General features: G+C 41.0%; 1 protein-coding gene across 2 annotated transcripts in view; it reads right to left on the bottom strand.

The window, feature by feature from the left end:
• Fam76b (family with sequence similarity 76 member B) overlaps positions 1-23,310 on the bottom strand; it is an 87,240-nt gene that overhangs the window by 34,638 nt on the left and 29,292 nt on the right. The window contains exon 10 of one of the 2 annotated variants that reach the window (XR_013052606.1): positions 3,517-3,712. The exons of the other annotated variant lie outside the window; for it this stretch is intronic. The gene's annotated coding sequence lies outside the window, so the exon portion shown is untranslated. The remainder of the gene's footprint in view (positions 1-3,516; positions 3,713-23,310) is intronic. 2 annotated transcript variants of the gene reach the window in all.

Raw genomic sequence — 23,310 nt, 5'->3', positions numbered from 1 at the left:
TCCCGGACCAGGCTGGGTCCTATGTGTGGTCCAGCTTTGTGTGGTCCAGCTTCCATGGAAATGGGCATCCTGGACCAGGCTGGGTCCTATGTGTGGTCCAGCTTCCATGGATATGGGCATCCTGGACCTCGCTGGGTCCTGTGTGTGGTCCAGCTTCCATGGAAATGGGCATCCCGGACTAGGCTGGGTCCTGCGTGTGGTCCAGCTTCCACGGACATGGGAGGACAGCATGAAAAGACACTTGTGTCAACACTCGCACTCAAAGCATCAATTCTGAACGCGGGACAATTACAAAAGAAGTGTGGAAAGAATCCTATGCAAGTTGACCTGTGAAGAATGTCAGCCAGAGGCTGGGGAGATGGCTCAGCAGTTAAGAACACTTGCTCTTCTAAAGGACTGAATTCCACCTCTGGCACTCTCATAAGTGGCTCACAAATGCCACCTCTGGCCTCAGCAGGACTGTCTTTTTCTCCCCAACTGTCTCTACTTCTTTGACTAACTAAAAACAATGTACAAATAATAGTTTGACGTGGCATTTTCATTCCTTTATCATCGCATTCTGCTGGCACGCTCCCCGCTTTGGTCGCCCTGTCCCCGCTTCCACTGTCCTCCGCTGCTTTTGTGTCACACGTGTGTTTAAAGTCTGGATTCCACAGAGGAGAGAAAAGGCGACGTCTGTCCCCCTGCCTCACCTCTCTTGCTCTTCCCTGTCAGCCTACTCCCCTTTCCGGAAGCTGCCCCCTCCACTCTCATGTCAGGATAAATCTAGATTCCCCGTGTGAGGGAAAGCATGTGGAGGTTGTCTTCCTGACTGGATAACCTGAAGATCTCCAGCTCCACCCATTGCCCGGCAAATGACACCATTTCATCCTTCTTTCTGGCTGCACAGAACTCCACTTTGTCTTGACCCATTCATCTGCTGGTGGGCAGACTTAACAGTGTCCTTGCTTCCACCCCGCTAATCCTAGAAATTGACTGAGTACAACATTGGGAAATCTAGATACTTATCTACTTCGTGCCTAGAAATCATTTTACCAAACTTGTAGAAGAGAGGGGAGTTGTCACTTACCATACAGAAGGCTTCCAGCCAGAGCTCCTGCTACACTGATGTGTAGCTTCAGTATTGGGGAGGGCAAGAAAGGGCTGAGGGAAGAGCCTTTGGAGCAACCCTTCCCCTAGGCAGTAATGCTGAGACAGGGGTAAGTCAGATTTGGTGTGTGTGTGTGTGCGCACATGCATGCACACGTTGTCTGTCTGTGTGTATGAGTGTGTATATTTGTGCCTGTCTGTGTGCTTGTCTATCTGTGTGCCTGTCTGTGTGCATGTGTTGAGTGTGTCTGTGTGCATGTGTATGTGTGTCTGTCTCTATGTGTGTATTCTAGTGAAATATTTTGAAAGTCAACGTGTTCATAGTTTTCAAGTAGTTCGTAAAGATTTAAAGGTCCAGGATAAAGGGAGTGTCTTGGTTAGTGTCCTATTGCTGTGAAGAGACACCATGCTTTCTTTCATAAGAGTTGGCTCTTAAAGGTTCAGAGGCTTGGTCGATTCCATGGCAGGGAGCATGGCAGCATGCACGATGCTGAAGCAGTAGCTGAGCGCTACATCCTGGTCCACAGGCCAAGAGAGAGGCAGGAGACTGGGCCTAGTATGGGCTTTTGAAATCTCAAAGCCCACCCCCAGTGACACACTTCCTTCGACAAAGCCACTCATCCTAATCCTTCTTAAACAGTGTCACTCCCTGATGACTAACCATTCAAATGCATGAGCCTTTGCGGCCATCCACATTCCACTCCCTGGTCTCCATAGGCCTGTAACCTTATCACATTGCAAAATGCATTCAGTCCAACTTCAAAAGGCCCCATAGTCTATCACAGTCTCAACACTGTCTAAAAGTACAAAATTCAAAGTCTCTTCTGCGTTCAAAATCTGTAACCCCCTGTAAAACCAAAATAAAAAAGTAGATATACTTCCAACATACAATGGCAGAGACTATACATTAGCATCCCAAAAATAAGGGAAGAAAGCATAGTGAGGAAATACTGGACCAGAGCAAGACCAAAAACCATCAGGGTAAACTCCAAACTCTGCATCTCATGTCTGCTGCAGACCACACAGCTTTCCATGTGGAACTGTGTACAGGGTAATGCATGAGCTGGGACCAGCAAGATGGATCAGCAGGGAAAGGCACTTCCTACCAAGCCCATTAGCCTGAGTTCCAAACCTGGGACCACATGGTGGAAGATGAAAAGATGTCCACAGTTTTGTCCTCTGACCCCCACACATTTTTTTGCTGTTACATGTGAATGCACCTACAATACATGCATACACATGTACACACACGCATATACACACGCTACACACATACACCACACATATACATATATACACATACCACGCATACACACTACACACACACCATACACACACCACACATACATACAGCACAATACACACTACACACGTACATATACATACTACACACACACACACACACACACATATAACACACACACACCACACATACACACACATCACACACACAATTATGATGACAATAAATAAGTACAAGTCATGGAAAACATTACAAATCCCAGTATTACAGTTTACACTTTTAAACTATGTCTTATATATACATTAACATCACTTCCTATTAGTATTGTTTCAAACTGGGAGCTTCTCTTCAGTTCTAAATGAAAACTTCACCAGGAGCTGGAGAGAGGGCTCAGTGGTTAAGAGCACTTGTTGCTCTTGCAGAGGACCCAAGTTTGGTTCCCAACACCTGTGGCAGGTGGCTTACAGTGCCTGTAACTCTTCTGGCCTCTACACATTGCCCCGACACACACACACACATACACATAAATAAACATGAAAATCTTACAAAGTAAATAAAGAAAACTTAGCTGGACAGGATGTGCTTTTTGTCTTCACTGGAATAATATATCATTTCCCCCCAAAAAATCTCAGTTTTTGTTTGTTTTGTTTTGTTTTTCGGGACAGGGTTTCTCTGTGTAGCTTTGGAGCCTGTCCTGAAACTCACTCTGTAGACCAGGTTGGCCTAGAACTCACAGAGATCCGCCTGCCTTTCCCTCCTGTGTGTTGGGATTAAACGCATGTGCCACCACCACCTGGCAAAAATCACAATTTAATAATTAATAATTATTAATCCTTTAAATAAATAAAAAAGAAACCTCCAAAGGTAACAACTTGCTGGGCGGATTTCAGATAGTATTCCTTTTTCACAACGTAGAGGTGCACAGATGCTGCGACCATTAGTCCCTGTTTAAGGTTCAATATTTGTGATTTGCAGATGCAAAACTGGCCTCAGATCTGCTCAAAGCCAATGTGTTTCAATTGCAAGGTTTATCCCAAGAGGAAAATTAGAATAAATTTTGCATGATAAAATCACTGATTTGCATTCCACAGCTTTAGCTGGTTTCTACTCTAATATGGAAGAATTATGGGAAACCATTTCTGGAGCACGTCCATCATTAAGTTTCCTAGGAGACAGCTGCTTACCAGGCAGAAAAGAGCTAGAACAGGAGCTGGACATGCACGGTCCCCCGATGCTGAGAACTCAGTGTTTTTCTCCACACAGGACATCAGATATTATTTTTAGAATTCATTCAATCTCATAAAGCAGGTGTCTTCATATGCTGAGATTTCATTGATATGCTTCTAGACAGACTTGCTTCAGTCCTTTTGGGGAGTTTACCTTTAAAGCAGTATTTTAATAATTAGCTTTAAAAAAAAAAGCTCTTTGATTTCAGTGCAGCTCACACAGTCAAATCCTCTTCTTCCAAAGGTGGACTGAAAGGGAAACTCTCTCTTTAGGAAAATCTTGGCTTACCTCCAGCTGATGTATGTGCTACCACCCATCATCTCATTGTCCTTCAAGTCAAAAGACAGAATTCAAGAACTGGAAATGACCTTGTGGATTACTGTGCCACTGACCTACTTATTTTAAAGTGAGCAATTAAAGACCAGAGCTGCCTCTTCTATAGATACCAGTGCTTCAGAAATCAACACACAGATTTGTCAGGACTCGCTCCCATGGATGCAATCAGTTAAAGTCTTAGGGTTCCTGTGGTCAGTGCCACCTGGGCTCTGTTTAACATCCCTCATGTTGTTTTTCTAGCATGGACTCTACTCCAGGCTGGGGAGCAGACTCTCTCATTGCATCATTCTGTTACCATAACTTGCAGGCGTTTCCAAAGCTGGAGTGTGCAAGCCGAGTGCTAGCTGGCTGCAGGGGCTCAGGCCTGTAATCCCAGCGCTGGGAAGTGGAAGTAGGAGGGCCAGAAGTTCAAGGCTTTAGAGTGAGTTTGGGGCCAGCCTGGACTACAAAATAGCCTGTCTCAAAATACTAAACAAAAGAGCTGTAGAGATGGCTTGGGATTAAGAGCATTTACTACCCCTGCCTAGAGGACTGGGATTCAGTTCCCCTCTTAAGATGGTTTTCTCTGGTATTTTGGAAAATAGACTAACATAAGGGTTATACTAGCTTATGGAGAAAATTTTGGATTTGAGCTCTAACACATAGTCCTGAATACCACCATGTCCAACACCCTTTAGTCTATCTTTGGACAAACAGAGTGATGACTCCAAGCCTCGGGTCATGTGAAATAAATTAATGGTACCACTGCAAGGGTTAGAACAATAGTTTAATGAAATCAAGTTCTGTAGCGATCATTGAGCAAATGTTGGCTCCTGTTTGTCCTTCTGATTTCAAGTACCCAAGGAGAAGCTTGACTTTCATCCAAGGAAAATACACAAAACACAAACATCATGTAGGCAGAAACGACCTTAAAATAGCCACTCTATAATTAACCGAGTCCTCAGAAATGAAAACAGTTTCATGATGAGAAAAGGGAAAAGAGCAATTTCAAAGTCACCTCAACTGGGGCATCTGAATGAGGGTGCCTCTGATCTCTTTATAGAGCCCCGCTGCACTGTTGAATTTTTTACAGCCTTGCTGATTCCAGATGCCTGGGGGTCACCTAGGCTGTAAGCTGCTCAACAATCTAACTAACCATTCCCCATGGAACAGTGAGCTGCATAATCAGAAGAAGATGTGAAAGTCACCAGTATGCTCTTGTCCTAACTGACAGATGGGAAAGATTAATTTTTTTTAAAGTCCAAGTTTCTTGCAGTGGTTGTCTTTTCTAAATGTATTGTGATTGATATATAAAATATAAAACCACATTAACCAACTTAAAGAAGAAAGGGCTTGTTTTAGCTCAGAGTTCAAGGTACAGTCCATCATGTGGGGAAGCAAGGCAGCTGGAAGGAGCTTGGGACAGCTGGTCACGTCACGTCACGTCACCTCACATCAGAAGAGAAAACAATGAATAGTTACTGCCGTGCATCTCCCTTTCTCCACTTGTACAGCCCAGAGTCCCAGCCAGGGAATGGTGCCACCCACAGTGGGCAGGCCTTCCCTCAAATCAAGATGATGCCCCATGAGCTCATGTACTGGGTGCTTCTAGATTCTGTGATGTTGACAATGAACACTAATCATCACGACATAACCCTCATCAGAGGTACAGTCTGCCAATATGTTCTCCAGTGCCATGTGCTGCAGGATCCAGTTTGATGGTGTTTGTGGAGGATTTTTGTGTCTATGTTCATGGAGGATGTTAGTTCATAGCTTTCTCCTGTTGTAGTCTCTTCTGGTTTTGCTAGCAAGACAATAACTGTCATATTCCTTCCTGTTCTACTTTATGGAAATAACTTGAGAAGAACTAATGCTGGTTCATCTGGAAATGTTTGGTCAAACCCAGCAGTGAATCGTCTGATACAGGTTCTTCTTGAATGGGTGGCATTCAAGCAACAGACTCAAAAATCATGACTTGCTCCATCCAGGTTGTCTGTTTCTCACGACTCAGTGTTGTTAGAGTCTGTGTTCAAGAATGCATCAATGCCTTTTGGTTATTACATTTTGGAGATCATTCATAATAATCCCTAATGACCATTGTACTTGTACGATATCAATTGTAACATGTCTCTCTCTCATTTTCTTAGTAACTCTAACAAAGAGTTTATTCCATTTGTCTTTCAAAGAACCAGTTTTTTTGTCATCAATCATTTGCATTTTTGTCATTTGTTTGTTTGAATTTCCGCTCTAGCCTCCATTATACCTTTCCTCACACCTTTTCAGAACTGGATTGCTCTTGCTTTTCTAGTCCCTTGAGAAGAAAGCCTAAATTGTTTATTTGAGACCTGTCTAGTCTTTCAGTTTAAACACTGAGGCCTATCATGTTTCTTGTCTTTGCTCTGCTTTGTCTCCCTTAAAAACAAATTATTGTGACACTTTGTGGCCTAGCTTATGGCTTTTGATGGAGAAAACTGAGTGTTGATGACATGTATTTACACGCATTCTGAAAGAATGTTCTGTAGATCCCAGTTCAGTCCATTTGGTGAAAGCACAGTTTAACTCTTCTGGGTTTTGGTTGATTGCACCTTAAACAGGTTATTAAAGTCCCATCTATTATTATATGGGATCAAACTCTCCTTATACTATTTTAGACACTTAAGAATATGTTATTTAGAATGATTTCTTCTTGCTGAATTGATCCTTTTATGATATAAGGTATGGTTTTTGGTATGGTGTGTGTATGGATGTGTTCATGAGGATGTGAGCACACATGCTTGCAGGTGCAAAGGCCAGAGGTTGACACTAGGTGCCTTTTTGGATCTCCTCAGAGTCTCTTACTGACCCTGGAGTTCATTGATTTGCTTAGATTGCCTGGCCATAAGCTTCAAGGATCCTCCTGTCTCTGCACCTTGATCCCCAACACTGGGATTACATGTGCACTGCTGCACCTAACTTTTAACGTGGGCACAGGGGATCGGCGCTCAGGTCCTCATGCTTATGTGGAAGACACTTTACCCACTGAGCCATCTCTCCAACCCCTAACCCTTGGATAAGAGAATACTGTGGTGATATTTTATTTGTACTGAAATGTTATTTTAATTTTATGTTAATAAATAAAGTTGCCCTGGGGTCAGAGCTATTAGAGCCATAGTAAGAGCGTGGTGGTTAGAAGAGCTAGGTAGATTTCTGTGTGTTCAGGGATACAGCCAGTATTGGAGACATACGCCTTTAAGACCTGGAGGGCGGTACTTACAGGCAGTGATGAGGCAGTCAGGTGGTTGGGTTTACAACCAATGAGAAGGCAGAACAGAAAGATTATTTAAACAGGGACACAGGAAGTACCTCCCTCTCTCGGGGAAGCTAGGAGCACTGCAGGAGGTAAGATTTTATCTCTGAGCTCTGACCTCTTGGCTTTTCTCTTTTACCTTGGCTCTGTGTTTCTTATTTTAATAATACGATTGGTTACATCTACATCTGGCGCCCAACGTGACAAGAATCCATTAAAAACTGCTTGGGGCCGGCTCCCTAGCCGGAGCAGCCGGCTCCCTAGCCCCGGCCCAGGTCTGGGCTCAGGCTGGACTGTGAGCTGCTTGCTTAAAGCTAGTGCTACAAACAGCTCAGGCCTGCCCTGCTAAACAGGGCCCCTGGCTGTAAAGCCAAGCCTTGACTCGGCTCAAGAGGGAACAAGTGGCTGGCTTTAAGCTTTAGCCAGCTACCCCTTCGCTTTCACTTTCACTTTCGCTTTCGCTTTCGCTTTTGCTTTCTCTCTTGCTTTCTCTCTCTCTGTTTCTCTCTCTCTCTCTCTCTCTCTCTCTCTCTCTCTCTCTCTCTCTCTCTGGATTTACACCTAGGACTCTAGGTGGCTGTTTTGAAATTCGCTCGGATTTCTACTGTTCTACGCAGATTTGGTAAGTCATAAAGGAAACTATTTAAAAGACAAATTTTTTCCACATTTAAAAAAATGGGTTTCCTGTGTACATTGGAAGAAAATTGGGTTTTGTTTGAAATTTTAGGCAGTCTGACAATGGAACAACTATATGAAAAGATTAGTATTATGGGAATTATGCAGTTTATCACCATGCTTATTCTCATTTTACTATTTAAAAAGATAGTCGATTTAAGTGCCAGGATAACAGCTTTAGAAAAACCTGTTAATTTTAACAGTGAAGTTGGTTCAAGTTTGGATCATAAGGTTACAGAAAGAAAGCCTGTTTTCACACAGTCATCCTTAATTTATCCTGTAACCGTACAGCAGATGCCTGATCAAATGGCTACACAAAATATCTGGGCTCCAATTGAACTGATGGATTTTAAAAGGTTTAAGGAGGCAATAGTATCTTATGGCATGCATTCCCCATATGTAAAGCAAATGTTAAACTCTTGGTCAACATATAATAGGATTATACCACAGGACTGGCGGGACCTTGCACAAGCTGTTCTGGAACCCAGCCAGAGAATTCAATTTCTAACGTGGTTTAAGGATGAAGCTAGAAACGTAGAAAAACAATGGACGGATAAAGGAATACAAGTTTGTCAGGATCAGCTTATTGGAGAAGGCCAATATGCTTCAATACAAACACAATGTTTATATGATGTTCAAACCGTAATTTTATGTCGAATGGCAGCCTTGAATGCATGGGACAGAGTTGATGAACCAGGAAAAAAACCTGAGTCATTCACAAAGGTTATGCAAGGCCCAAAAGAATCTTTCACAGATTTTTTAGAAAGACTGGCTTCAGCAGTAAACAGAATGGTCTCAGGATCAGAAGCTAGTAAGGCAATAATTGAAGCTTTGGCATTTGAGAATGCGAATGCAGCATGCAAAAGAATAATCAGGCCGTTAAGGGCAAGATCTGCACCTTTGGAAGATTGGATTAGAGAAACAATTAATGTTGAGGATGATGAGCATGATACGTGGGTAGGAGAAGTAATTTCAAAAGGTTTGAGGAGTGTTAGATGTTTTGGGTGTGGAAAGCAAGGACATTTTAAAAGGGACTGTAAACAGGTCATTCCTAGAAGCAATGTTTCTTCAAGGAACAATGGCAACAGAAGGCCCCTTCCTTCTGGAGTATGCAGAAGGTGTGGTAAGGGAAAACACTGGACCAACGAATGTAGATCAACAAAGGACAGACAGGGTAATCCTTTGCCTCAGTTTTCGGGAAACTCCCGGAGGGGCCTCATGCAGGCCCCCATAGCAAAACCAGTTCAAACCTTTCCTGCAGCTGTAGAGGAAATCCCTGCTCTGAGCGATTAAATAACCAAATGACTATTGGAATAAATCATGCTGGTCAGGATGATGAAAAAGAGAGAATAGAAAATTCAGGAGAAAACATAAAGAAAATTTTTTGGCAAACTTCTATTAATGAACAGAGACCAAAATTAACGATAAAAATAAATGGTGTTTTGTTGTCTGGTCTGGTAGACACAGGTGCGGACATTACCATAATTTGCACCAGAATTTTGGCATCCAGCTTGGCCTCTTCAAGAGGTAAACGTTCAACTGTTAGGAATTGGGACATTATCTGGAGTGAAACAGAGTGCAAGATGGCTGGAATGTATAGGTCCAGAAGGACAGAGAGGAAAATTAAAACCATATGTCGCTAACATAGCTATGAACCTGTGGGGTCGAGACTTGTTGCAACAATGGAATACTCAGATTAAAATCCCTCCAATCTCAGAAACAAATCATAAACTAGCACATGTTTCTGAGAGAAATATTAGAAGGCATTATTTTGAGTGGTCACCAGCCATCCATATTATACAGGAACAGGGCACAACAACTGATAATCTTCCAAAAATACCAACAGCTCTACCTTTAAAATGGTTAACAGACAAGCCTGTATGGGTTCAGCAATGGCCTTTAACAACAGAGAAACTCCAGGCTTTAGAAGAGCTGGTAGAAGAACAGCTAAATGCTCAGCATATTGAACAGTCAACCAGCCCTTGGAATTCTCCTGTATTTGTTATTAAAAAGAAATCTGGTAAATGGAGAATGGTAACAGACCTTAGAGCAATTAACAAAGTAATTCAGCCAATGGGCTCTCTACAATCTGGGATGCCTTTGCCTACTCTGTTACCAAAAGGATGGCCTCTCATAGTTATTGATTTAAAAGACTGTTTCTTTTCAATACCCTTACAAGAAAAGGACAAAGAAAGATTTGCTTTCACAGTGCCTACTTATAATAATTCTCAACCGGTTAAAAGATTTCAATGGAGGGTCCTCCCACAGGGAATGTTAAATAGCCCAACTCTGTGCCAATATTTTGTACAACAGCCATTGGAAGTGATACGTAAAAAATTTCCTAAATCTATAATTTATCATTATATGGATGATATTTTACTAGCTGACTCAAATGCAGATACTTTAGAAAGAATGTTTGAAGAAGTAAAGAAAATTTTGCCTTGCTGGGGATTACAAATTGCTCCTGAAAAAATACAAAGAGGAGATTCTATTAATTATTTAGGATATAAAATAGAGCTACAAAAAATTAGACCCCAAAAGGTGCAAATTCGGAGAGATAGACTACAGACTCTTAATGACTTTCAAAGATTATTTGGAGATATTTCTCATCTACGAACTATTGTTGGGGTAAAAAATGATGAACTGACTAATTTGTTCAAAACCTTAGAAGGTGACAAGGACTTAAATAGTCCAAGAGAATTATCACCTGAAGCTGAGAAAGAATTGGCCTTGGTAGAAAAGAAAGTACATGAAGGGCACGTGGATCGTATTGATCCAAAGCTGGATTGCATTTTGGTTATTTTACCTTCTAGGCATTCCCCTACTGGAATATTAATGCAGAGGGAAGATATTATATTGGAATGGATATTTTTACCAAATAAACCAAATAAAAAATTAAAAACTTATGGGGAAAAAATCTCTGACTTGATTTGGAAAGGAAAATTGAGACTTCGTCAATTAGCAGGAATAGACCCAGCAGAAATTGTCGTACCTTTAACTAAGGAGGACATTGAAAAATTATGGACAGAAAGTGAACCTTGGCAAAGAGCTTGCAGTAATTTTTTGGGAGAAATTAACAGCAAATATCCCAAAAGCAACAGAATTGATTTTATAAAGAGAGCTGATTGGATCTTGCCTCGAATTGTACGGCAAAAACCCATATCTGGAGTTCGTACATTTTATACAGATGCCAACAAACAAGGAAAGGCAGGTTACAAATCAGAAAATTTAAGTAAAGTGGTACAAAGTCCTTATAATTCAGTGCAAAAATCAGAATTGTATGCTATTCTGTTGGTATTAATGGATTTTTCAGAACCTCTCAACATAGTAACTGACTCTCAGTATGCTGAAAGAGTGGTATTACATATTGAGACTGCAGAATTTATCCCTGATGCTTCAGAATTAACTTCACTATTTATTCAATTACAAGATACAATCAGGAAAAGGAGTCATCCTTTATATATAACTCACATCCGATCTCATACTGGTCTGCCAGGCCCTCTAGCACAAGGCAATGATGAGATTGATAAATTATTGATAGGAAATGTGCTGGAGGCCTCAGAATTTCATAAAAAACATCATGTCAATAGTAAAGGTTTAAAAAAGGATTTTCCCATAACCTGGCAACAAGCCAAAGAAATAGTAAAGAAATGTCCTACTTGTTCCTTCTATAATCAAACGCCATTACCAGCAGGATGTAACCCAAAGGGTACTCAGAGAAATGAAATCTGGCAGATGGATGTGTTTCACTTTGCAGAATTTGGAAAACTGAAATATGTACACCACACTATCGATACTTATTCAGGATTTCAATGGGCAACTGCTCTGAGTTCTGAAAAAGCTGATTCTGTAATCACTCATTTGCTAGAAGTTATGGCCATTATGGGTATATCTGCACAAATCAAAACTGACAATGCTCCATCATATGTCTCTGTTAAAATGAAACAGTTTTTTGCTTATTACAATATAAAGCATATTACAGGTATACCACATAATCCTACAGGTCAAGCAGTTATAGAAAGGTCAAACAGAACTCTAAAGGATATGCTAAATAAACAGAAAGGAGTAACAAAAACCCCCAGAAATAGACTGCATAATGCTCTATTAACTTTGAATTTTCTGAATGCCAATGAGAAAGGAACAACAGCTGCAGAGAGACATTGGGTAATAGAAAAAACTACAGAATTAAATCAGCCTATATACTTTAAGGATGTGCTGACCTCAGAATGGAAACCAGGGTATGTATTACGTTGGGGACGAGGTTTTGCTTTTGTTTCTACAGGAGAAGATAAGCTGTGGATACCATCAAAATTGATAAAGGTTCGATTTGAACAAGAGAGACCTCTTAATTAGAGGAGGTGATAGTTCATCAACCAGCATGAACATCCAATTTAAACTAACTTGTACCTGTAACACATGTCTTTTCATTTAATCAGATAATAACTTGCCAAAAAGGAACATCCCCAAAATTAGTCTTGGGGGAAGGTTTTTGTTTTTGTCTTTTAGGAGAATGAAGGTTAAGGAATCTGAAGGACACAAGACAAATGAGACAACTGAAGAAAAGGGACAAATCATCTATCCCAGGAAACAGAGTATATGGGAGTATATGGCATATGGGTATATATTATCTAAAAAATTTTATGTCTTCTTAAATGTTTGTTTCTGCTTTTCTCTAAAGATTTAACACTATTGGTTTTCTAATAGTCCCAGTTCAATTAAAATTTAAAGCTGACTTTGGAGTTGGAGAATGGCTCTCTCCTTCTTCAAACTCAAGCATGTTGTTAAAAGGAAAATGCAAACTCCCTGTATCATGCCAGAAAGAGCCATTTTCTGCTATGGGACAGGACAAAAGCCAAATTAATTAAGGGACTATTCTATTACTAATCTCAACTCTTTGATTCTATTCTGATTCTTTAAACTTTTCTTAAAGTATAAATTTTATATCAAAATTTACAAGATTAATATATACATATACATTTTAAACTTTGTTAAGATATGAATGGTCATATAGAGTACTAACTAATTCTAGAAAGAAGGCTTCAATTAGCTGCATATATGTGTCTTTGTGTTCGAGTCTCTTATCAGTTTTCTGCAGAAAATCACGGCCAGGCCTAACATCAACTGAAGTCTCCAGGAAGAAGATGGGGCCCCACAACAACAACCACCACAATAACAATTCCACGTGGACAATAATAATATCACTGAACTGACAAACATCATCTATAGATCAGCTTTGAACTACAAGGTGCTCAGAGCAATTTTGAGATGACTAGCTGAGATGATCCAGTCTCAAAGACTACTTGAATAAGGACTTGAGATAAACCCTGAACTTTGGTATTATACACAGACTGGATAATAACAAAGGATATAGTTACCTTTCCTAGAATTTGACAATTAACCTAAAATTTTCTTTCAGGATAAAGATAACTTCGCCCATACCCAGCAGGAAGCAATTTTAAGAATATGACACCCACATTGCCAAAGAAGTGGTGTGGGGCGGGTGGTTTTTTGGTTCTTTTAATGGGTTTTGGGTCTGGGATAATTTTCATTGTTTAGGGGGGTTGGTTACAAGTTGTCAAGGGTTAGGAAAAAGGCTAAGCAAAGGAGATTAGATTTAAGGTTCTTGTTTTTTTTTAAAAAAAAAAAAAAAGAAAGAAAAAAAGAAAGAAAAGAAAAGAAAAAGACAATTACTAGTTTTAAATACTTTACATTATTACCAACTATTAGGATATAAAGAAATGAAAGTTAGTAGTTAGACATTACAATAGAAATTGTAGTCATATTAGATATGTTTTAAAAATTGAGCAGATGTATTTTAGACAGGTCATCTTCAAACCCTTCAGAGATCTACAGAATATGGCATTTAAAATGTTTTAATAACTTAGAAATTTTTCTTTTTTTGAGACATGTCGGCTCCTGGCAGTACTAATCTACTTCAGAGAAAATATGGGCATTGAAGAAACTGCATATGGAGTTAACTTTCATTGTGGCAAAAGTTAGCCACTGGACAACAAAGTATCCTCAAATCAACAGGACAAAATGGACAGACAGAACACGAAACAAAGGACTACTGATTCCTGCCAAAACAAGTGTGGTTATGGCTTTATCAAAAGGTATCTTCTGAGGCCAGGACAATATGGCACCATCCCTGAAGTCGCCTTCACAATCTGGAAAAGGTACAGTACCCTTTTCTTAGAAGGCAGCTGAACAGGCAGTGGGCCGATGGCTTCTGTTGTGCAATGGAACAGCAACTGAAAGCTCTCGCCTCTCAGTAGTAGACTGGCATTTAATAGAGGGATGTGGAGAAGAAGGGGATGCTGAGATGAAGCCATACATACACAGCCAAGAAGAATGGACAGCTGAATTCAAAAACCATCAACAATTTCCAGAATTTAAAATCCTGAATCATGACATGACACTAGTGGAATTCAGGTGTTTCTGGTACATGGACTGCTCTCACCCAATGTGAGGTTGAACTGTTGACCTTGTGTACAACCTACTTAACAAATGAGTCTGTCAGATACGATAAGCCTATAGGCTGAAGATGATGCCCCAACACTGTGGAGAAACCTCAGGTGACTGTCCAGGTAGCTGGCTGTTTCTGTCAACTCACAAAATTTTTGGAAGTTGCTTTTGTGCACTTCTTGTTTTTATTTTTGTTAGCTAATATTATTTCCTTCTTGGGTCTCTGAGGAAGTTGAAGATTAGTTAGTTATAGTTGAAGATTAATTAGGATAGGAAGTGAATTAGATACATTTTGGACTTACTAAAATAGGATAGATAAGGGAATTATTTTCTCTGATTTGTCAAATACAAATGGACTAGACATCGTTTAGGTATTTGTTACTTGTATATATTGTATATAGTTATTGTACTTTTGTATATAGTTTTTCTTTTGTTAGTTATAACCTTTTGCCTTTTTTCTTTTTATTAAAATAGAAAAGGGGAAATGTGGTGATATTTTATTTGTACTGAAATGTTATTTTAATTTTATGTTAATAAATAAAGTTGCCCTGGGGTCAGAGCTATTAGAGCCATAGTAAGAGCGTGGTGGTTAGAAGAGCTAGGTAGATTTCTGTGTGTTCAGGGATACAGCCAGTATTGGAGACATACGCCTTTAAGACCTGGAGGGCGGTACTTACAGGCAGTGATGAGGCAGTCATGTGGTTGGGTTTACAACCAATGAGAAGGCAGAACAGAAAGATTATTTAAACAGGGACACAGGAAGTACCTCCCTCTCTCGGGGAAGCTAGGAGCACTGCAGGAGGTAAGATTTTATCTCTGAGCTCTGACCTCTCGGCTTTCTTTTTTACATTGGCTCTGTGTTTCTTATTTTAATAATACGATTGGTTACATCTACAGAATACAGCTTATCCAACTTAAGTATAGTTAGCCTTGCTTTCTTTTACGGTCCATCTCTTCACTTTCAAGTTATGTGTGTTCTGCAGGTGAAGTGAGTTTCTTGTAAACAACATATATTTAGATCTGGTGGGTTTTCTTAAGCCCCCAAGTTGCTCTCTGTCAATCCCACTGGGTAAATTAATCCACTGATATTCAAGTACTGAGAGGTAAGTTAGCACCCGTCATTGAATGTCTTGATTTCTAGTTTTATTGCAGTGGCTCTTTTTCTCTCTTGGTCTTTCCATGTGGTTAAGTGAACTTTTACACTAATATGTTTTGATTCCTTACTGTGTTTTGGTTTGTCTAACAGTGGAATTTCTTTGTGTGGTGGTTTGAATGAAAAATTTCCCCTATAGTCGCAGGCATTTGAACACTTGGTCCTCAGTTGGTGGTGCTGTTTAAAGATGTTTAGGGTGGCACAGCCTTGCTGGAGGAGGTATGTCACTGGAGAGAGGATATCACTTTCAGCTCTGTCTCTCTTAATGCTTACAGCTGAAGATGTGAGCTCCCAGCTTCTTACATCTGCCACCACGCCTGCCACTTTACTGTCGTGCCTCTCTGCCTTGATGGACTCTTGACGCTCTGGAACTGTAAGCCACAATGAACTCTCTCTTCTGGAAGCTGTCTTGGTCATGACGTTTTAGCACAGCAACAGAAAAGTAACTAATACACTTGGTGATTACTATGAGGCTTTAAAACATCTTTGAATATAATAAACTATTTCAAGATGAGAGCAATTTAACATGAACATAAGGATATAAACAAAAGCAAATAAATGCAAGAGAAGATGCACTATTAAGACGTGTCCACTGTTATTCCATTTCTCCCATGTTGAATTTGAGACATCCCATTTTACATATATGTATGCTGCCTATCTCCTAAGAGTAGTTTAGTGGTTTTGTTTTTAGTCTTCATACTGACCATGTTACTTCCATACCACATGGTAAAGCTGGAGGACTCTATGTGTGTGACTTCTCTTTTGCTGCATGCTAAGACCTTCTGAGTTTGTTTTCCTCACTGATGTCTCTCCAGTTTGAAGATCTTCCCCTGGTATTTCCTGTAGAACATGACAGAAGCGTGTTCTCTTGGCATTTGTTGCTCTAGGAGCGTCTTTATCACACATGTACTGCTGTTCTTCCTCCTGTTGCAGTTTCCCAATGCTGGTCCTTGTGTGTGAGCATCTACTGAGAAGCCCTAGGGTGAGCCTCTTTTCTCTTGAATTTCATCTTTCGACTTTGGGAACTCAGTTCTAAAAAATCTCAGGCAGGGGCTGGAGAGATGGTTCGGTGGTTAAGAATGCTTACTGTTCATCCAGAGGACCTGGGTTCAGTTTCCAGAATGTAGTGCACAGACACACATGTAGACAAAACACTTGTACACATAAATCTCTTTTTCAAAACTCTTTGTTAAAACATCTCAGGCAGACTTGGTTATGTTAGGCTGGTGACCTTTGAGCTTTCCTGTCCTGTTTGTACTCTTTCTAGTTTGGAGATGTTTTCTGTGTTATTTCTCTGAATAAGCTTTGCCACTGTGGCATTCTCAAGCCCTTCATAAGCCAAGTGTTTGCTCCGTTCATACTATCCATCCCAAAGCTCCCACTGGCATTTGTTCATTCTCTCTTCTCTGTTCCTCTGCACCTGCGCTGGGAGCTCACAGACTCATTCTCCTGTTTGATGCACCACACCCCTGATGCCTTCTGTTGGTTTAGCATATGTATTTGTTTATGTTAGCTGCTTCCATCTATTTGCTAAGTTTTTCTCTTACAGTATTGAAATGTGCTCTGCTTTCTTCAAGCTTGTTGTTACCTCATAACAATTATTTAAAGTTCTCTGAGAGTTCTCCCCTATTGATTAGTATTTGGTCAATTTATGGCCAAGTCCTAAGTAAGATACTCTATAGCTCGATGACACCTTGCTATTGTGTATATAGGATCTGGAATTGAGAGCGAAGTGTTTATTTAGGTGGTCCTCACCTGGCTTTATCTGTGTCAACCTTTCTATAAATTCTAGCAAGCTGCTTCTTTTCTCTGAGTCTGTGGTCCCTTTAATGGCCTGGGTGAATCTGTGAATCTGTTGTTGCTATGTTATCATGAGAGAGTAATCTAAGCTCAAGTCCATCCCTGATGCAACAGAGGTGTGTTGTTCAGAAAAAAAGAGGATAAGAAGAATCATCTGCCCCCATAAGTCTCTCTCTCTGGGGTAAGAGTAAGCCAATATACCATGTTGGTAGTTGTCACCTTGCGGTCAAGAGTCAGGATGTACCTGGATCTAGACAGCCACCCATCATGGGGACTGGGAACCAGGCTCCAGTCCTCTGAAGGACCAGTAAGTGGTCTTAATTGCTGAGTCATCTACTAACCCTAACCTTTCTTTTTCCCATGAGAACATTTCCATGCTAGCTCCTTAAAGGTAGATAACTCATCACACAATGAATATTCACTTAAAAGCTATAGAATGGGGCCAGAAAGACAGTTTAATGGTTAAGAGACCTGCTGCTCTTTCCAGAGGATCAGAATTCAGTTCCCAGCACCCAGGTTGAGTGCCTCATCGCCCCATAACTCTAGCTCCAGGGGATATGATGCCCTCTTCTGGCCTCTACAGGAACCTGCATACAAATGGCATACCACCCAGAGGACAGGGAGGGAGGCAGGGAGAGGGGTAGGGAGAAAGAGAGAGAGGTGGGGGTGGGGAGAGAAAATTTTAAAAACTGTAGCATGGAATGCATGCTCAGGATACTTTGATGAACAAAGGAGCTAAGAGTGGAAATAAGCTGAAAGAGATCTTGACAAGCAGGCACAAAGCCCTATGTTCAATCTCTAACATCTATAAGGTGGGCATGAAAGTGCATGTCTATAATCCTATAACTTAGGAGGCAGAGACAAGAACCTCTCAAGTTCAAGGCCATCCTCAGCTAAGTACAAAGTTTGAGGCCAACCAGAGATGTGTGAGACTGCCAACACACAAACAAACAAAAAAGCAAAACCAGAAGCACGTGGTGTTACAGATGAAAACATCTGCAGAACGGGACCAGGAATCCTGGGCTGGGGTAGAGGAGAGGGGTAGAAAGTTCCAACCATAACCAAAGTGAGCTTTTAAAAAGTCCAACATAAGCACAGTGTCTCCAGCTGCGTTGGTTACTCTCTATAGCCAACACTCAGCTCTCAGTCTTTAATGAGTTGGCCTAGAGTTAGGGCCTATTACGTCCTATCCCAGCAAAATATGTTCTCTTTATCTCAAAATTCCCTTCCTAGTGTGATCTGTGGGTCTTTATATAAGCAAGATCTTTTAGAAAAAAATAAAAATAAAATGGAAGAGAGAGTACTGTGGTCATAAGTGTGTTTTCCAACCAAATAGCCTGTGTTCAAATTCCAGCAAAGTTGCTTGTTCATTATGACCTGGTTACCTCATCAAGTATACTAGCCTGGGGCACATTGGCCCAAAATAAATAACTGAAGTTTGAACGTTTGAGAATTGCACTATCTCTCTGGATCAAAATTTAAAACATTCCAACAAAACCTAGAAATGCATTTAACTTTAATAGGCAGCACTTTCTAAATGTATTCACCAAGACATAATTTGTGTGTATGTGTGTATACATGTACATGCATGTGCAAGTATGTGTGTAGGTGTGCATACATCAATACAAGCTTGTGTGGAGACCACAGGCCAATATTTGGTGTCTGCCTCAGTCATTCTTCACCATATTTTCTGAGGTATGCTCTCTCATTGAATCTGGATAGCCGGGCGGTGGTGGCGCACGCCTTTAATCCCAGCACTCGGGAGGCAGAGGCAGGCGGATCTCTGTGAGTTCGAGGCCAGCCTGGGCTACCAAGTGAGCTCCAGGAAAGGCGCAAAACTACGCAGAGAAACCCTGTCTCGAAAAAAAACCAAAAAAAAAAAAAAAAAGAATCTGGAACTTTGCTTGCTGGCCAGAGACTCCCTCCTCTCCATGTCCTTTGTGTCTCTCTCATGCCTAAATTCATCTCCTCTTCTCTCTCTCTGCCCAGAGGTCCCACCTAATCTCTTCTTGCCGAGCTATTGGCTATTCAGCTCTTTCTTAAACCAATCAGAAGGTGCCCTGGCAAAGACACATCTTTATAGTCCACAAAAAGATTATTCCACAATAATTACCTACTGAACCAACTCCCTAGCCTCCTAAGAATTCGTTTTTGTAGGTTTGGGAATTAATCCTAAGAGATACAACAGCAACCTGTTGTAGGACTGTAAAGTTGGCAGGGAGCCACATACTCCTAGTGACCATCAGACTTTGACACAAGAAGGCACAATTCAGAACTGTCCCTCATTTGGCTGGCAGTCCACTTCTGCATCTAAACATACAGCTTCCCTTCCCATCTACCTTTGCAGGGCCAATGTAGGCACTAGCCTTGGCTAACTGAACACGCAAAGAGGTATCTATAGGCAACCATCTCAGTATATATTCAATTCATCATCTGAAAAAATCATAGATGAAAGCAATATCTAATGGGTATGAATACACAAGTAGCTATTTCAATTAACTTTCAATTACCCAGTAGAGGAATGTGGTCACTGATGAGCTCCATGAATTCACAATGTGTTGTCAACAGAAAAAAAGGGAGAGAGAGAGAGAGAGAGAGAGAGAGAGAGAGAGAGAGAGAGAAAGAGAGAAGAAAAAGGATCATCCAATTTGTTACAACATTAATCCTCTAAAATCATGCCAACCCTAATTATTTTAAGGCTTCATCTTGTTTAATGACAAAGATGAGGGAGTGTGTAGCAGGCTTTCTTTTGGGCCACCAACCAGCTCCCAAATTAGACATGGAAATTTGTTATTAGTTACGAATGCTTGGCCTTATCTTAGCTCTTGTTTTAATCTGTTTTTCTTTATCTACATTTTGCCTCAGGGCTTTTTACTTTTCTTCCTTCCTTCCCCCCATCTCTATCTCTCTCTCCCTCTCTCTCTCTTCTTCCCTCCCTTCCTTCTTCCCTTCTTCCTTCTTTCTTTCTGCATGTCCTACTTCCCTGTTTCTGTGTCTATCTATCTGGCAGCTGCCTGGCTTCTGGCCACTAGAAGCCTCTCTTTCTTCCTTACTCTCTTCTTTCTCATTCTCTTCTTCGGAGTCTAGATTCCTCCTCTTACTTATTCTTTCTGCCTGCCAGCCCCACCTATCCCTCTACTGCCTAGCTATTAGCCATTCAGCTTTTTATTAGACTGACCATGTGCCTTCGGTGTAGCTGGAAGCTTTCCTGTGTCCTGCCTGGCCCACAGTCAGGACAAATCTCTCTTACCTGCTGGTCCCACAGCCGCTCAGTCCCAAGTAAACAGGCATATGTTATTTACAAATTGTATGGCCATTAGCTCAAGCTTATTACTGACTAGCTCTTACACTTAAATTAACCCATAATTCTTATCTATATTTAGCCACATGGCTTGGTACCTTTTCTCAGTTCTGCCTTCACATCTTGCTTCCTCTGTGTCTGGCTAATGACTCCTGACTGAGCCTTCCTCTTCCCAGAATTCTCCTTGTCTGCTTATCCCACCTATACTTCCTGCCTGGATATTGGCCAATCGGCATTTTATTTATCAACCAATCAGAGCAACAAATTCACAGCATACAGAGAGACTTCACACATCACTTAGGCAGGCAAGGTGAAACAACAACACATCTTTACGTAATTAAACAAATGCAGCATAAACAAATATAACACATATTCACATAAAGAAATACAGCATAAACAAATGTAACACATTTTTGCCTAGTTAAAGTAATATTCCACAATATAAACAAATGTAACATATCTTTATGTAGTTAAAAGTAATATTTCACAACAAGGGTGTTCAAGAATACCCAAGTGTCACCTTCCATGAAGCCAATGTGGACAGCCACATGAATGTGAGCTGTGATATCCTGGTATCTAGTTCATAGTGGTATGACCAGGGATCTAAAGTCCCACATGCACAGTGTACTTTACACCAAGCCATCATGGAAGAAGCTCCAGGCCTATGAAAGAGGAGGTTGTGTCCTATTTATGTAAGTTCCCAGTGATTGACAATGCCAGTCACATAAAGCTCACTCAAACAACATTGGATGAAAGATCAAATAGGATAATAGGTTAGATTGGATAGAGAAACAATTACTGAAGTGCTGTAACAAGAACTCCGCAATGGGGAAATAGATGGAAGTAAATTAATAGATGCATTAGTTACTTTTCTGTCTCTGTGATAAACACCATGACCAAAAGCAATTTATAAAAGGAAGTATTTTTTACATGGCTTATGGTTCAAGAGGTAGGTTTCATAATGGCAGGGAGGTATGGCAGCAAGTGGCAGGAATGGAAATATGGCTGATCACATTTTCACAGAAACACCAAAAACCAGAACAAACTGAAAGTGGGGTGATGTTATAAACACGCAAAGCCCCCTAGCCCCCAGTGATGTACTTCATTCAGTAAGGCTGCACCTCCTAAGGATTTCATAACCTCCCCTGACAGCACCACCCACGGGGCCCCACGTGTTAAAATACATGACTCTATGGGGGACATTCTCATTCAAACCACCATATCAAGCATCGGTGATGCATTCGGTGAGTTCAGTGCTCTGCACATTTGTTCTCAGCCCCTTGCTTCACTCTGAGAAGTCTTCATTTTCTCAGTGCTTCATGCACAGTGCTTTGTAGCAACAGGCTGAAGTGAGTCCCTCTTTAGGCTTCCCGTGTACTTTTTCTCATGGCTCTCTACCTTCTGGGTTGTTGTTCCACGAGCTTTGAGTATCTCAACTTCCCCAACCAGTTGGTCTTGTCTGTGTCCTCCAGACAAGACCAACTGGTTCTGTTCAGACTCCCCTCGACTCACTGCCATCCATGAAGTCCAGAAAGCTGACGTGCCAGGATACCCACATTGCAGTTTTCTTCCTCCCAGGGACCATAGTCCTGGACTGCTGTGCAAAATCTGAGCAAAGCTTTTCCATACACATTTATCCAGTTTCCTGTACTCTGGGTTAAGGGAGCAAGTCCAGCCTCAGTTACATCTGGAAATGTAATGCCAGAACTGTTTAATCACTATTGTACTTTAGGCAAAACAGCTTTCCAATTAAAATAAGAATCATGTGAATCCACAAAGACTTAGCCTTCCTCTTCAAAGACCAGGGTAGTCCCTTTTAATCACTGAGCAGAAGCCCTAAGGTGATGAGGTTAGCAGGGCTTCTACTAAAAAGAAAGAAGTTTCTGAAGCCTTTCCACTGAGCAAGCATCGCTGCCAAGTGGTCCTTTCTCGTCACTCCCTGGTTCTGAATGCCCCACTTTCTTCTCAAAAGTCTCTCAGTAGAATATTCTGCCTAATTATCCATCTGTTCAAAGTCCAAGTTCCCCATTCATGGACTGTTCAGTGTATGGATGGTTGCACTCCAGGGGTGGTGGGGAGGCTAGCTCTGGGGGTATTGCTTTAAAAACAAAAACAAAACCAAGGTAAGAACACCTGTTCTTTTAGGAAAATTCTTGCTGGAGACAACAGTTCTGCCTCTATTGTTTAATACAGAAGACAATGTCTAACCAACCCAGGGAGGAACGGAGGCCCCCTAACCCATCATTCAGGGGGAACACTTTAATTAGGTCTGGACTTGGTTCATCTCCAGAAAGGCAGTTAATAATATTGGAGAATTTTTAATAACAACTAACTGAAACATGCCTCTCTCCTTCAGTCAGCAGAAGGGCAATGGAAGGGACCATTCAAAACATTGTCTAGCTAATTGACCTCTGGAGAATGATAAATTACACCTGGCAAGTATTTATAGGTTTTAATTTGGGTTTGTTTTTACTCTTTTAAGTAATTCATAAGGGATATATGGGAAGCCTTGGCTCATTAACTCAAGAAGTGTTTACTTTACTCCTGTGTCGTGTCATGCTCAACACTAGATAGTCCCTGGTGATGAACTGAGTGCAGTCCAGTGGCCAAGGAGCACACAGTCTCTGGAAGGAACAAGATCTGTAACTAGATCACAGTCTGTGATGATCACAATATGTGTGATAGAAAATACAATGTGAATGTTTTCATCTACAAGAGACAGGCTTAGAGAGCTGCTGGAATACAGAGGTCTGAAG

The sequence above is a fragment of the Peromyscus maniculatus genome, chromosome 7 (genome assembly GCF_049852395.1).
Source record: "Peromyscus maniculatus bairdii isolate BWxNUB_F1_BW_parent chromosome 7, HU_Pman_BW_mat_3.1, whole genome shotgun sequence".
NCBI lineage: Eukaryota > Metazoa > Chordata > Mammalia > Rodentia > Cricetidae > Peromyscus > Peromyscus maniculatus.
This window is presented reverse-complemented; position numbering and strand designations above follow the sequence as displayed.